General features: G+C 37.7%; 1 protein-coding gene and 1 long non-coding RNA gene across 4 annotated transcripts in view; one reads left to right on the top strand and one right to left on the bottom strand.

The window, feature by feature from the left end:
- Window positions 1–13,467, bottom strand: part of RALYL (RALY RNA binding protein like) — a 298,333-nt gene that overhangs the window by 1,468 nt on the left and 283,398 nt on the right. The gene's annotated exons all lie outside the window — the stretch shown is intronic.
- The window catches only part of LOC105088512 (uncharacterized), a 132,831-nt gene that overhangs the window by 110,475 nt on the left and 8,889 nt on the right, over window positions 1–13,467 (top strand). The window lies entirely within an intron of this gene.

Genomic DNA, 13,467 nt, shown 5'->3' with positions numbered 1-13,467 from the left:
GAGCAGACAGCTAGAGGCAGGAAGGACAGAAACAGGCAGGTGCAACCATAAGCCAGAACACATCATATAAGAGTAAAAATTCAACTGGTTGAAGAACTGAATTGAGAAATTGAAGATGGAGATAAAACAATGCAAGATTTCGGTAGTGGGAAAAAGGCATGTATTTATCCTAGAATCCTACCAAGTTCAAGGTCCTCCTATTTAGGTAAAAAAAATATAATTACATCTATTATCCATCAAATTCAAAGCCTGTTTTGGAGTTAGGAAATCTGTGTGTATGCCTTAAAAGTTAAAGACATTCAAATCAAGGGATCAATTTGGATGGGAGTTGCTATTGAGAAGAACATCGTGCATCAGTTATCAATAATGGGTGAACAAAATACCTTGAACTACTCCTGATTATCAATATCAAGGGAGAACTCCAGACATTTTGGTCTTTATATTTTGCATCAAAGTTGTCGAGGAAAACATAACACAGTCAAGCACTGGATGGAACAACACTTTACAGCTCAACAGTGTGTGCTGGTCCCTTACGGCTAATGAATCTCCCTGGCAACCGATGGAGGGCATTTGGCTTATGAACATCCCTGTTGCTGCAGTAGGAAGACCTGGAATCCTCTCTCGTGGAGCACGAAGTGCTAAAAGATGGGGGCGTGTCTGAGGACTACTGATGTACATGTTAAGCAGAACAAAGGGACACTTACTTATTTAGCTTAAAACAGGGGAAGTATTTCTATACAAGGTGGTAAGTCAGATATGGGCTGTGTGGGTGCTTTATTTCTTAGTAAGAAACTATACGAGGTCCAAGGTCCATTTTTCCAGCTCAGCGAGGGCTGACAGATTGCATGAACAGCTGCCTTTCCCAACAGTTGCTGACTCCTATGATTAGCCAGAGAATTAGGTAACTTGACCTTCTGTTACATTTTTGAAGCTTGTGATATAGAGATTATGAAAAAGACTGCTCTGGCAGTTGAAGTGGTGAGAATTGCTCTGGATGTCTGCGGCTTCACATCACATGTCAGGACAAAATCATTGGTTGAAAGGAACTCTGCGAACCTGTTTGGTACTTTCTCTTCCTTCATGGCTATGTAACTTTCACAGTCAGGAATAGACATATAAGTCAGTAATCTTAGTTAACTGAATGTCATCTTCCTTAGTGAGTACATATCTGTTACTTCTAGGAACATTTAGAGTTGAATATAAAATGTTTACAAGAACACAAATCATAGTACTAATATTTTTGTGTTAAGACATCTGTGAACATTTGGTACTGTAAATACTTGTGTTATTTCAGAAAATTTAGTCTATTCACATGACAGTCTTACGATTTCATTTCAGAACATGCAATTAAAAATTGAGACAGAGGATTTCAGTTTTGTGATCTGAATTCTTACACCCATATCTTATGTCTGTGTGTGATACTGGAAAATCTAAGACAACGTCAGGCCATCATGTCGATACATTTAACTTCTTCGATTTTGAGAATTATTTCATTCCTGGAAAGGTTTGATTTGTTAAACCAGACAGATGATGCACTTAAAAACACAATATAAAATATATTACACTTACAAATGCCATTTATGACATTTGAATGCATTTAATTAACTAATCAGGGACAATCATTCTTCAAAGTTTTGCAAAGTACTCTACTTATAGATGTAATCTTAATAATAAATCCCTAACAATTTCGATTTAAGAACTTTCACAAATGAAACAACAAAAAATAAAATATATACCCTTAATAGTCTTTTCTCCAGTCAAAAGCATTAAAAAAAACTTATCTTCCTCGGAAAGAAACTTTCATGGGTAAACCCTAAGTACAGATATTTTGACAGCCTCGCTCTCTCTGTTTCTCATTTTTTGCTTCTCTCCCTCACTCCTTCTTTCTTCTTCCCCTTCCTCTCTTCTTCACACAATCTATACTATATCCTTACTGGTCAAACGTATATGTACTTTAAAAAATGGAAACGTCCTTCTATGCATGCTTCACGTTTACTCCAGGCTGAGTTCATGTACATGGGAAGAGTCGATGAGTCGTTAAAGCACAAAGTTCTGAACTTACAGTACAAAGTTGGTGTGCTACTTTTTGCATGGTATAAAAGAATTTTTATGCATTTCCTGTACACACATACCAAAATTTATCCCTTATGAACGTGAAAATGAACACCTTAATTTTTAAATAAAATTAAACTTAGCCTATAGAATGATATTGACATGCAAACATAGGACACTGTAGTTTGGGGGTTTTGATGGATGACACCCGGGTACAGGAAGGAACTGAGGCTCTTTATATGCTTCTAATTGTACTCTTTCCTCCAAGGCCTCCACTGATCACTTTCTTATTACAGATGGAAGATGCTTAAAATGCTGCAGCAGCTGTGGATATAAAGTTTGCCAATCATTGTGTTTCTTCCAGTTAAGTCATGACAGATGACATTAATTTGGTATATTCTTACACCTTCCTGCTCATCTCAAAAGAGGTAATGAATGCCTATTTAGAAACTATCCATTTTGTTAAGAAGGCAAAAGCAGCCTGCAGATTTTTGGGTGCATATTCTGCTACCCCTAGTATGATTTCTCCCTACCCTTTCCTTTATTCTGTGATGGTAAATGATTATGTAAAAATAATTATCCTGAGAAGAAGAAAGGGAGGTTTGGGAGTAATTTATTGATGTCTTACTTCCTTACCGTAAAGCTTCAAAGCCTTTGCCTGTCACTAGTACAAAACAAAAGCTTCATTAACTTTGCCTGGCGAAGTAGGTGTTATTAACCATACAGATGTGTCACGAATATAATTCTCCTTTTCTAAAAAACAACAGCAAAATTACATTCACCCTACTGTCCAGAGAGCTTGCAGTCTGAGAAACGACTAGCTGTTTGCTTTTAAAAGGATGGGAGAAAGGGAGCAACTATGACATTCTGCTGACTTTTTCTCAGAAATGACAGTCACTGAAGGAGCTGACTGGTTTAGTATAATGTGAAACTAATTGTTCCTTCCCTGTCTTGAATAGTGGGTAATTTATCTACCGGCTGTGTAGGAGCTTGGATGCTTTTAAAACAAATTCTCCTGATGATGAATGCTTTTTCAACTCTCAATCTCTCCTACTTCCGAAAAACCACAAAAAGAGCCACTCAAACGCGCTTAGTTATATTGAATCGAGCCATTTACTTCTATTTGACAAAGATGAAAAGGATAGTATTAATCTACGGGGAAAGCATATTTAATTTTAAACCTCATGCATTAATATATTGGAAATAAAAGAGGCACAGCAATATATTAAATAAATGTACCTTATTTACAGCTGTACCCCGAGAAACATACTTTTAGAGAAATCTTCTGACTTCTTTAATGTCAGAAATGCTTCTGTTAAGAGGGACAGTATAGCTCAGTGGTAAAGTGTGTGCTTAGCATGTGTCCTGGGTTCAATCCCCAGCACCTCCATTAAAACAAAGAGAGAGGGAAACATAATTACCTCCCACCCTCGACAAAAAAAACAAACCAAAAAACCAAAAAACAAAAAAAGAAATGCTTCTGTTATCTTTTCTCTAATTGAGATTTATAACTGACAAAGAAATATAGATAATCTGTATTTTAAATAGTGTCTATAAAAGCAAAAAAAGGTAAAAGGAAATGCATAGATAATGCAGGCCATATCACATTTTATAGAAATGCAAGTCCCATGAGCAGGAATAATCTGTATTTGTTGTCACCACTGATCATGTTTATAGAGTAATTATTCAGCCATTCTTTTTTTATAGACAACGTGAATACATTTGGCTTTTACAAAGCCTTATTACAAATGAGATCCAATTCAGTTGTGCTCAGATTTCTAAGTAACATAAACAGATTCCCAGCAGCCACTGTTCATTACAAATTAAAACTTGTCTGCTATTAATAAGCTCTTGGGGCCAAAACTGCATTGTACTCTAAGATGAAAGAATCACAGCTGAAAATCCATAATGGAATGAAAACCAAGAGGGTAGGAACTCACTGGGATGGCTACAAATGAAGCAGCTGCTCCCCTGTGGGGTTCTTGCTCCCCATAGGCTGATAGTCTCCACTCCTGGGGTGATGACCATTTAGGGAAGGGGGGCGGCAGAGAGCACAGGAGGAAACAGAAGTGCAGTAGCCAGCCAGAAACTCAGAAATAAGACCCTCCGACTGTCTTCTGAGATTTTAACTCTAAGATCAAAACTGAAACGATTAAGGCAGAGCATGTGCAATGTCACTTAAGAGAGGCTGAAGGTTTCATGGTCTCTGAGACTTGAATGGAACAGAACTGAAGCTTATTAAATCAGCCAAAGAGGGGAAAGATGTGTTGATCTGAGAGAGACTTGTTTGGCACTGCAAGCCCAGAAAAAACAGGAAAGTCTTGGAGGGCAGCTTGGTTGGACCATTCAGGGGCTGTCCCCAGGAGAAGGTGTCCATGCCCTGGAAGTGAACTTGGCTGAACTGACAGGCATATTCCTGGTATAGACATGGACACATCAGGCAGTCTTGGAACATTCAACCAACTCTCTTGTTCTAAATCCACGCTTTCCAAGTAGAACTTATGATAATAGTTCCTAGCAGTCCACTTACTGGAAGAGAATGCTCAGGCCAGAGAGCACAGGGCTAGCCTCTCTTTCGGTTAGAAGGCTCACCATAAATTCGTAAACAAATCTTCTGGATTGATATGCCAGCCTATTCCAGATTGGTTACTGCACGTTTGTCTGAGGGACTGTTCCACTCCCAGGATGCTGACAGACAAGTTCTGGGCGCCCTGGAGTCTAGCCCCAGGCTCTGGACTGGGGAGGGTGGTAAGGAACCCTTGTGGACCTGTTCCTACTTGCTGACCTCTCCTGCTTTTACCAATACATGCCATGTGCATTTCAAGGTCTTTAACACAGGCACTATGTATAAAGCTACATGTCAAAGAATAGAGGACTTCATTGAATTTGAGCCATAAGGAATCAGAAATGATCGAACCCGCTCCTGCTATCGGTGAAGACACTGAGGCACAGATAAGCTGAGAGACATGCCCTGGTAGTTGGTAGAAGCCTTGACTAGTCCTGCGATCCTGACTGCTAGCAAGAATTCTTTTCGTTACACTCTTGGTTCTTGAACTTTAAAGGGCCTCAGAATTACTGAGTGGGTTTGTAAACTCGGATTGCTGAATTTCTGATTTACTAGTGTTGTGGTCTGAACGGTGTGTCTTCCCCAAATTCCTGTGTTGAAACCCTGATGCCCAATGTGATGGTATTAGGAGGCAGGGCTTTGGGGAAGTGATTAGATTGTGAGAACAGAGTCTCAAAAGTGGGATGAGTGTCCTCATAAAAGAGGCCTCATGGAGCCCCGTCACACCTTCTGCCATGTGAGGACACAGTGAAAAGACATCAGTCTATGAACTAAGAAGTGGGTTTTTACCAGACACCTAATCTGCTGGTGCTGGATCTTGGACTTCCAGCCTCCAGAACTGTGAGAAATAAGTATGTGTTGTTGATAAGCCACACAAGGCTTATCTTAATACGTGATGTATTGTTACAGTAGCCTAAATGGCCTAAGACCGCTGGGTCTGGAATGAGCCCCCAAAATGAATTTATTTTAATTCTTTGAGTGATGCTAATCTGCGCATCCCAGTCTTGAAGAACACTTCACTGTTGAGAGGCAGTCCTTGCGGGCCACTTGCATGCCTATGTGTCTTGCTGCGTGTGCTAACACCACGAAACTCTCTGACTGTTCTTTCCCTAAGGCCACGTCTTGGGTGGCAACTCTGAGAAGTGCGGATGGTACTCAGGGGTGTACCGCTTAGCCCTGCAATAAATCTTGTCTCCCCCTGGACAAAGAACAGGCTTGCTTATTGCTTGCAAGGACACTGGATTTCCTAAACTCAGGGTCTCCCTTCTGTGCACATGCAAACTCTACCTGGCCTTCCAGCTCGGACTTGGGTCTTGGGTTCAGGAAACCAGTGCAGCTATCCTGACACTCATACTCTCCTGTGCGTAGAAGAGGTTTGTTTCAGGAGTCTCCTGCCTTCTATCAACATCTATGGAACTACGGGTGTTTAACTTCCTGGCTTGTTAAGTTATTTTGGTGAGAGTTCTCCTGCTTCAGTTGTCCTCAACACCATCAAACTTATTTAACTTGGGTGCAACTTATGACCCAATTTAAGTGCACATTAACTGTAGTGATTCCGGGCACGTCATGATTCCAGTGGCCAACTGTCTTCTGTTTGTGCCACCTGGTCATCCTCACTGCTTTCCTGTCTCCATCCTCTACCTCTGTCCTTACTTATTTTTCTCTAATTCCTAACAGCTTGGTTTTATAATCCACACACATTATTCTCCCCAGTATTCCCATGTCTTTATATCCTTCTCCATCTATCTCTCAACACTCATGAATAAATATGAGCAAGAGACAAAACCTACCTATGTATACTATAGTAGATCACAGATCTATAACTCATTAGGCTTTGTTTTTCCATAACCAAATGGAAAGATGAAAAGACTGGGGAAAATTAGTCATTTTCTATAGCGTTATAGGATTTACTACATAATTCATGCTCAGATATTTCATGTTCTCTCCTAAAACTGATGGAAAATATGAAACAATATTATAAAACTATCATTAAAAGACAAAACAAAATTAATGTAAATTTAATTTTGCCAAATCCAAATAAGCTGTATTCTTATAAATATTATAAAGTGGCTGCCAAACTTTTGGCATTCATGTTTTAGTTTATGAGACTGACTTATAATGGACACAATATAAACAGTTTTCAGTATTGAACTGAGTGCCATATTCCTTCCGGATATTTGGTTTGAGACATGGTTTACCATATGTGGTTTTGAAAGAACTCTTTTCAGAGTTAGTTACATCATTTCCTGTATCTAACTACTGCTATCTCTAACAAGGATATTAGTGCAATCATAGTTTTTTACATCTGGAAACACAGATCATTTGTGTTTTTGGAGTACATTTCATTTAACTGAAATCACAAATAATCAAATAAAAGGCAAACAGTGTCTTCTCCTTTGGATTCACTCCTTAGGAACAATTTGTTCAGTGTGGTAAGAGGCCACAATGTCAGGAACCCTACATTGTCCTCTCTACTGTCACTGGAGAAGCAGTAGCACATAAGAGTAACAGAGTGGAAGCAGAATTATTAAGCAGGTGACCTAGGACTGTAGCGTGATCATGTCTAATCTCCCAACCAAAGCAGCAGGGCCTTCCATGGTAATCATGGCTGATGGGTATGTAGCTTTGACTTGACTAACTCAAGGCGGATAGAGAACTTTTTACCTCACAAGGAATCTTGTTCCATTGGTAGATAATAGTGGTTAGAAGAGAATTGGCTTCCTTGGGTCTAAATATGAACTATATATTGAGCCCAAACCTATACAGTGTGATGACAAATCAGACAGCCAGACAGAATTTTATAAGTATGGAAGTCCTGGGAGGGTCCTATCCATGGAATATGGGTTCAGTTCATTTCTCCAAAGATGGCAAGAGAGAGGAAGGCAGAGGCCAACTCCAGGCGTGATGGGCTGGTGTCAGACAGAACATTAGGGCAGGGATCTGAAGAATAAGACTTTCTTGTTTTGATTCATTGATTCATTTACATTTTGGGACTCTACTTGTTCCCAGGAATAAAGGAGTATCCAGTTGTTAGAATAAAACTAGAGAAACTGTAAAAAGCTTACAGTAAGAGAAACAACAAGAATGTCTTAAAGTCTGAGGCATCTGAATTACTTACCTAAGACTAAGACTCTCTTAATTTGTCCCAGGTAGACACTGAGTTTGGGTTATTCTTAGAATCTGGGACTAGGTTAAGACTGTGGGTGTGGACCACAACCATCATAATAACTCTTACTTGTATAGTGCGTGAACGTTTATAAAACACTTTCTACATATATTCTCATTTGGTTTTTATTACAAACCAGTGAGGTAGGTTGTTGGGAAAGAGTCATCCTCGTATTATTCATGAATCCTTGGATCAGAGAGTGAGTGTCTTTACTAAACCAAATTCAGTCTGCTTTATTTAAGACCAGTGCTTACCCGAATAGTCTGTTCTGCCCAGTAGGGAGGCAGACTGGGCACAGCGTGAATGTTAGCACAACTGGGATGATCTCAACTGGGATGTGACAGTACTCTGGTGCCCCATGATGAGTGGGACAAAAGCTATGGAATTACTGGGAGAATACTAGAATTTGCACATAACCTACTACTGGCCTTTCCCTGGTTTATAGTAGATCTGCTTGGATTTTTTTTTTTTTGAAGTTCCATCTTGAACTAATTCAAAACCGTTTTAATTAAAAACTTGCTTTAGGCATCTGTCTAAAGGAGACTTTGTATGTTGTAAAAATACATTTGATTAAGAAAGAAGAATATTTAACTTCAGAGTAAAATTATCTAATGTGGGTTACACAATTTAATTTAAAATGTCTGTGTAAAAATTTAATTACTTTAATACCGAAAAATAATTACTTACATTGCTAAATTATATGATTTACCAGAGCGTGGATGTTCTGTTACACGAAGTAATGCATTAACATTTCTCTTAATTCTTCCCAACTGTCCTCTGATACTTTCTGAAGATAATTATGACTGTGTTTTGAGTGTTTGGGGCTCACTGACAATCATATTTGAGTAGCTGAATTGATAAATTATAGTAATTTTATTTGGCACATAACTTGTATTTGATCATGCATTGATTTCTGATTTCTCATGCTAATTATATAGTGTCTAATGACCATTAGGTACTCCCAATGCTGGTAATGATAATTTTAATAATGATAATTTTAGGATAGTACTCTAAATTGCTTATTGCCAGTGCTAGAAGCCAAGTGCTGATTAATGCTAAGATTATTATGAACTTTGAAATTTCACACATTTTACTGCTTTCTACAGTTCTTTAGGTAATTAGTTTTGGCATCACAAGAAGAAATATTAAAAAAAAATTATTTGTAGTATGTAACAGAAAAATGTGATGCAGAATTGATTGATTTAGAAGTTTAATTTTAAAAGCCCTTGGAAATTGTGTGGTTAATTCATGATTTTCAGAATAGCTGGGGAAAGGCTGCCATCATTATTTAACAACTTGCATTTAATTTAATTAAATATACTGTATACACCCATCAAAGAATTAGAATACAATGAAATAGCTTCCATTTTCAGATTGAACAAAATTAATCTGAGAGAGCACGTGAAATAGCAATGTGAAATAAATATGCTATTATTGTATTCATAAAGCATTATTTTTATCAGTATATTTGAGAAACACAGTTAATTTCAAAAAACCTTAAGGCTTAAAGCTTTGCAATACTATCAAAATTCTCTTAGCACTTAAATTATGCTGAATGTAATAAAATCCTGACTGATTCAGAGAGTTTTCAGAGTCATAGTACTTTGGATTATCATGATTTGAAAAAATAAATCCCAGAATTGTAACAGATGTAGAAGGAATTGGAAATTAGACTTTGTTTTATATATAACTAATTATGTCATAACCACTGCTGGTTACTTTCTGAAATAAACATTTTGAAATAGGGTTTGGATATCAGCTCACTTGCCTATGCTTTCCTTTCTTTATTACAAGGGAATGTAGAATTTAGAAATAGTATCAGTTATAGGATCATTCTGGTACAGATTAAGATGAATAAGAACTTGGAGCATTCAATTCAATAAATTGATGAAGAAATTTAACATATGCCGGTTCTCTCGTAGAAGATTTCTATAAACAAACCTATCCCCAAATCAGAAAACAAGCTCTGTATTTGAAGAGATTTTTTCCTTTGTATCTCGAGTCCTCTGGGACGTCACACTTTATGGACCTGAACAGAATGCTGTAACATCATCTGTTCATCAGATTTGACTTTGGAAATCCACAAAAGACTCAGCTAGACTGTGCTGTGTGCTGAAGAGCCCTGTGTCTGCCTGGTGTACTTTGTACCACCTACACTGGTCTTTTTTGCTGAGTAAACACTGTGCGGTACTACTTGTCACATAAATGTAATATACCGTACATCTGCAATGTACATCTGCAACTATAAATGATTTCCACATTTTCATTCTACAAATACTGATCCTAATGAAGAGAAGTCGGAGGCACAAGGAAAGAAAGTCACTTGCCCAGGGTCTGACTTGAAGTGGGGAAATAAATCCAGCCCAGAATCACATTAAGTCACCCTTCCTTGAGGGCCAGATTAAAACATACCTGATTTGAAATAAACATCAGGGAGTAGAGTCTGAATGTAAGCAACAATGTGCCCTCCCTACAAACGTCCTCTAAAACATGTGGGGCCTGGGTGGGAGGTGCTGGGGAAATAATGATTCAGGTGAAGTTTTAGACAGAATGTCTCCAGTGACTCTCTATTTTGCTGCTAAAAATACAGGCAAATGTAAGAGCACATGGAGTTGATTTCTGTGTCACAAAGAAGAATTACAAATATTTACTTGTATATTTGCGCACAGCCTTAATACGCTCTAAATAAACTTTCTTAACTTACTTTAGGAGGTGATGGACAGTTCTATTTTGTAACTGGATTTCAATCTCACTAGTTTTTATTCCTATAGCTCTATTAGTGCCCACATACTTATTAAGCAATAATGATAGAAGCAGTTATTGAATATTTTAATATAATCATCTCATTGGCAGAACCCATGTGAGCTATGAAAAGGAATAACCAATTTTATCAGGAGAAAATATACCATAAGAAAAATACCATAGTTTACATAGGAAAAAAAAAATAATTACATGGGTGAACTTTTTCAAACTAATTTACTTCCAGGTACAGTTACTCAATTTATGTTTACAGAGATAGTTCAAAGAAAAATGTCCTTGCTTAGCATCAGTATTCATGGAGATTGAATGTGGCCCCAAAGATCAGAAATAAAACGTATCTTAAATTTTAAAACTGTTTAAAATTCTGGGTAAAATTTAAAAATAATTGGTTTCACAGTTACTACTTGTCATAAAAATACTATGGTATTTCAAGGTCTTTAAATTCATATTCACATTTTTCTTACAGTAAATGTTAAGAAGAATTTTCAAAAAGAGATGACCTTAAATGTTTTTATAGGGACAAAATTGATTCTTTTTAGCACACAGATAAAATTCAGAGGAACAATGTGCTGTCAAGGTATTTAACTGAGAAGCTATGCACGTGATTAAAAAGAAGGATCAAATTCTGTAAAATTCGGGGTACTGTTCTTATGTGATGGACAAGTCAATTTGCATGTACAATTTCTGCCAACTTCAAGCAGAAAAGTGTGCAAGGCGGGGGACTGCAGGAGGGCGACGGCCAATCACAATGTCATTCAGTTGTCATCTCATCAAGTGTGAACTGCAGGGCAGCGCAACTGAGCCCCGTGTTCCCAGAGCCAACTGCAAACTGCTGCCCAAGATGTTATTACTCTGGGGAGATGAGTTCAAGACAGCGACTCGCATCGTGAGAAAATTGCCCTTCTTAGTGGCGTTCCAGTTCTGATTGCTTTAAGGAGAGATCCGGAGGTAGAGAAGGGCTGACTGCCTCCTGGTTTGCATGTGTGGGAGTTTTAAGCACTGGGAACAGCCAGGCACAGCCCCCTGACTGCTTTGGTGACAAAGGCACACAGAGTAGGGGTGAACTGAAGATGCCCTTTTGCAATTCGAACGCTGCCTGGATACAAACTTCGTGCCATTCGAGGAAAACACATTTAGGAATTAAATTCCAGAATATGGGGCCTGAATGGTAAAAGGTCGACACCATTTAGACAATTAATCTCTTTTCCACTGTGATCCTGTCTGTTGACGTTTCTGCTCATCTTTGTTCTGACATTTCTCTATTATTGTCTATTTTTTTTTAAATGAGAGAGAGAGATTGAGAAAAGCAGGAACACAAGATTTTTATTACATAAAAAAAAACAAGCTAAATTAAAAGAAGTGTTTGTCTTTTTATTACATTTATTTAAAGGATCTCTCTTCCTTAAAAAAGGACTTTTTTTATTGATTGGAATGAATTAAAGTTTAGTCTCAAAGATAGTTATTTTAAATAAAAAAAGATGTCAACTTAATTTTTAAAATTAAGTTAAAAATACAACTGGTGGTGTACAGATATGGCAAAAATCATGTGTACAGCACACATTGATAAAATTTGTAAAACTAATTTGTGAAAATATCTAAGGTCACTGGAATCTTACAGACCCTGGTTGGATGTTGATTCTGCCTTTATTATCCGTTATGACCTTAGGGGAGTTACTGAAATTCTCTAAAACCAGTTACTTGTAAAGTACCTGCTCCCCAAAGTTATTTTAGGCAATAAATGAAATTATATATATATATATATATAAAAAAAACTCATTATTATTTCTGGAAGGTGGTGAAAATAGAAAATGTATTGTTTCCTTTCCCTCCTTTTATTTTTTTGACTTGTAATAAAATCAGAATCTCTCTCCCTGTGTGTATGTGTGTATCTGTATGTGATGTGTGTACACATATATGTAGGATATATGTGTTATATCCTGCTTTTTCAGCTTTCTGCCTTTTTAAAGATAAGCTGTTTTTCTGCATTTTTGAGACAACTAAGCCTCAAAAGATTCCACAACTTGTCCAATTCACATAGCTTTAAATGGTAGGGGCAGATGTTATTTCCAATAGACCACAGGCTAGCAAAATTTGCTTTTAGTAAATGTTATTGAACGTTAATATGTATTCCGAAAACTGTGGCAAGATAGGAAATATCAAATATGCACCAGGTATTCTGAATACTTATTAGTTTCCGGTTGATAAGAACTCTTATCGGGCTTCCAAAGGCCTGAACGTTCATTTCATCCCAGGCAACCCTGAAGCTTGTGCTTTTTCCATATTCAGAGCGAAGACAGCGAAGGTTCATGGGGGGAGATCCGGAGGTAGAGAAGGGCTGACTGCCTCCTGGTTTGCATGTGTGGGAGTTTTAAGCACTGGGAACAGCCAGGCACAGCCCCCTGACTGCTTTGGTGACAAAGGCACACAGAGTAGGGGTGAACTGAAGATGCCCTTTTGCAATTCGAACGCTGCCTGGATACAAACTTCGTGCCATTCGAGGAAAACACATTTAGGAATTAAATTCCAGAATATGGGGCCTGAATGGTAAAAGGTCGACACCATTTAGACAATTAATCTCTTTTCCACTGTGATCCTGTCTGTTGAGCTATGAATAAAATGGAAGAAAGCCATTTTCCCCTTTCTTTCCATTTCTGATTTAATGAAATGCTTTCAAACCCTTCCCCATTTCTTCTGTCACAGTTATTAGACTCAGTGTAGCTTGAACAGGTATAACATTAGTTCCATCAGAAATACTGCTGTTAATGACTTTCTTTGCTTGCTCAAGCACAGATTTCTCACACTGATATTTATCACATGATCAGAGTCTTTTATCTGTTTTTTAGGTTTTTTATTCTGAAGAGTTTTGAAAGTTCACCACACTCAATATTTTAAAAACAGACTATAAAACAAATCAGTAAAGTCT

The sequence above is a fragment of the Camelus dromedarius genome, chromosome 30 (assembly GCF_036321535.1).
Source record: "Camelus dromedarius isolate mCamDro1 chromosome 30, mCamDro1.pat, whole genome shotgun sequence".
Classification (NCBI taxonomy): Eukaryota; Metazoa; Chordata; class Mammalia; order Artiodactyla; family Camelidae; genus Camelus; species Camelus dromedarius.
This window is presented reverse-complemented; position numbering and strand designations above follow the sequence as displayed.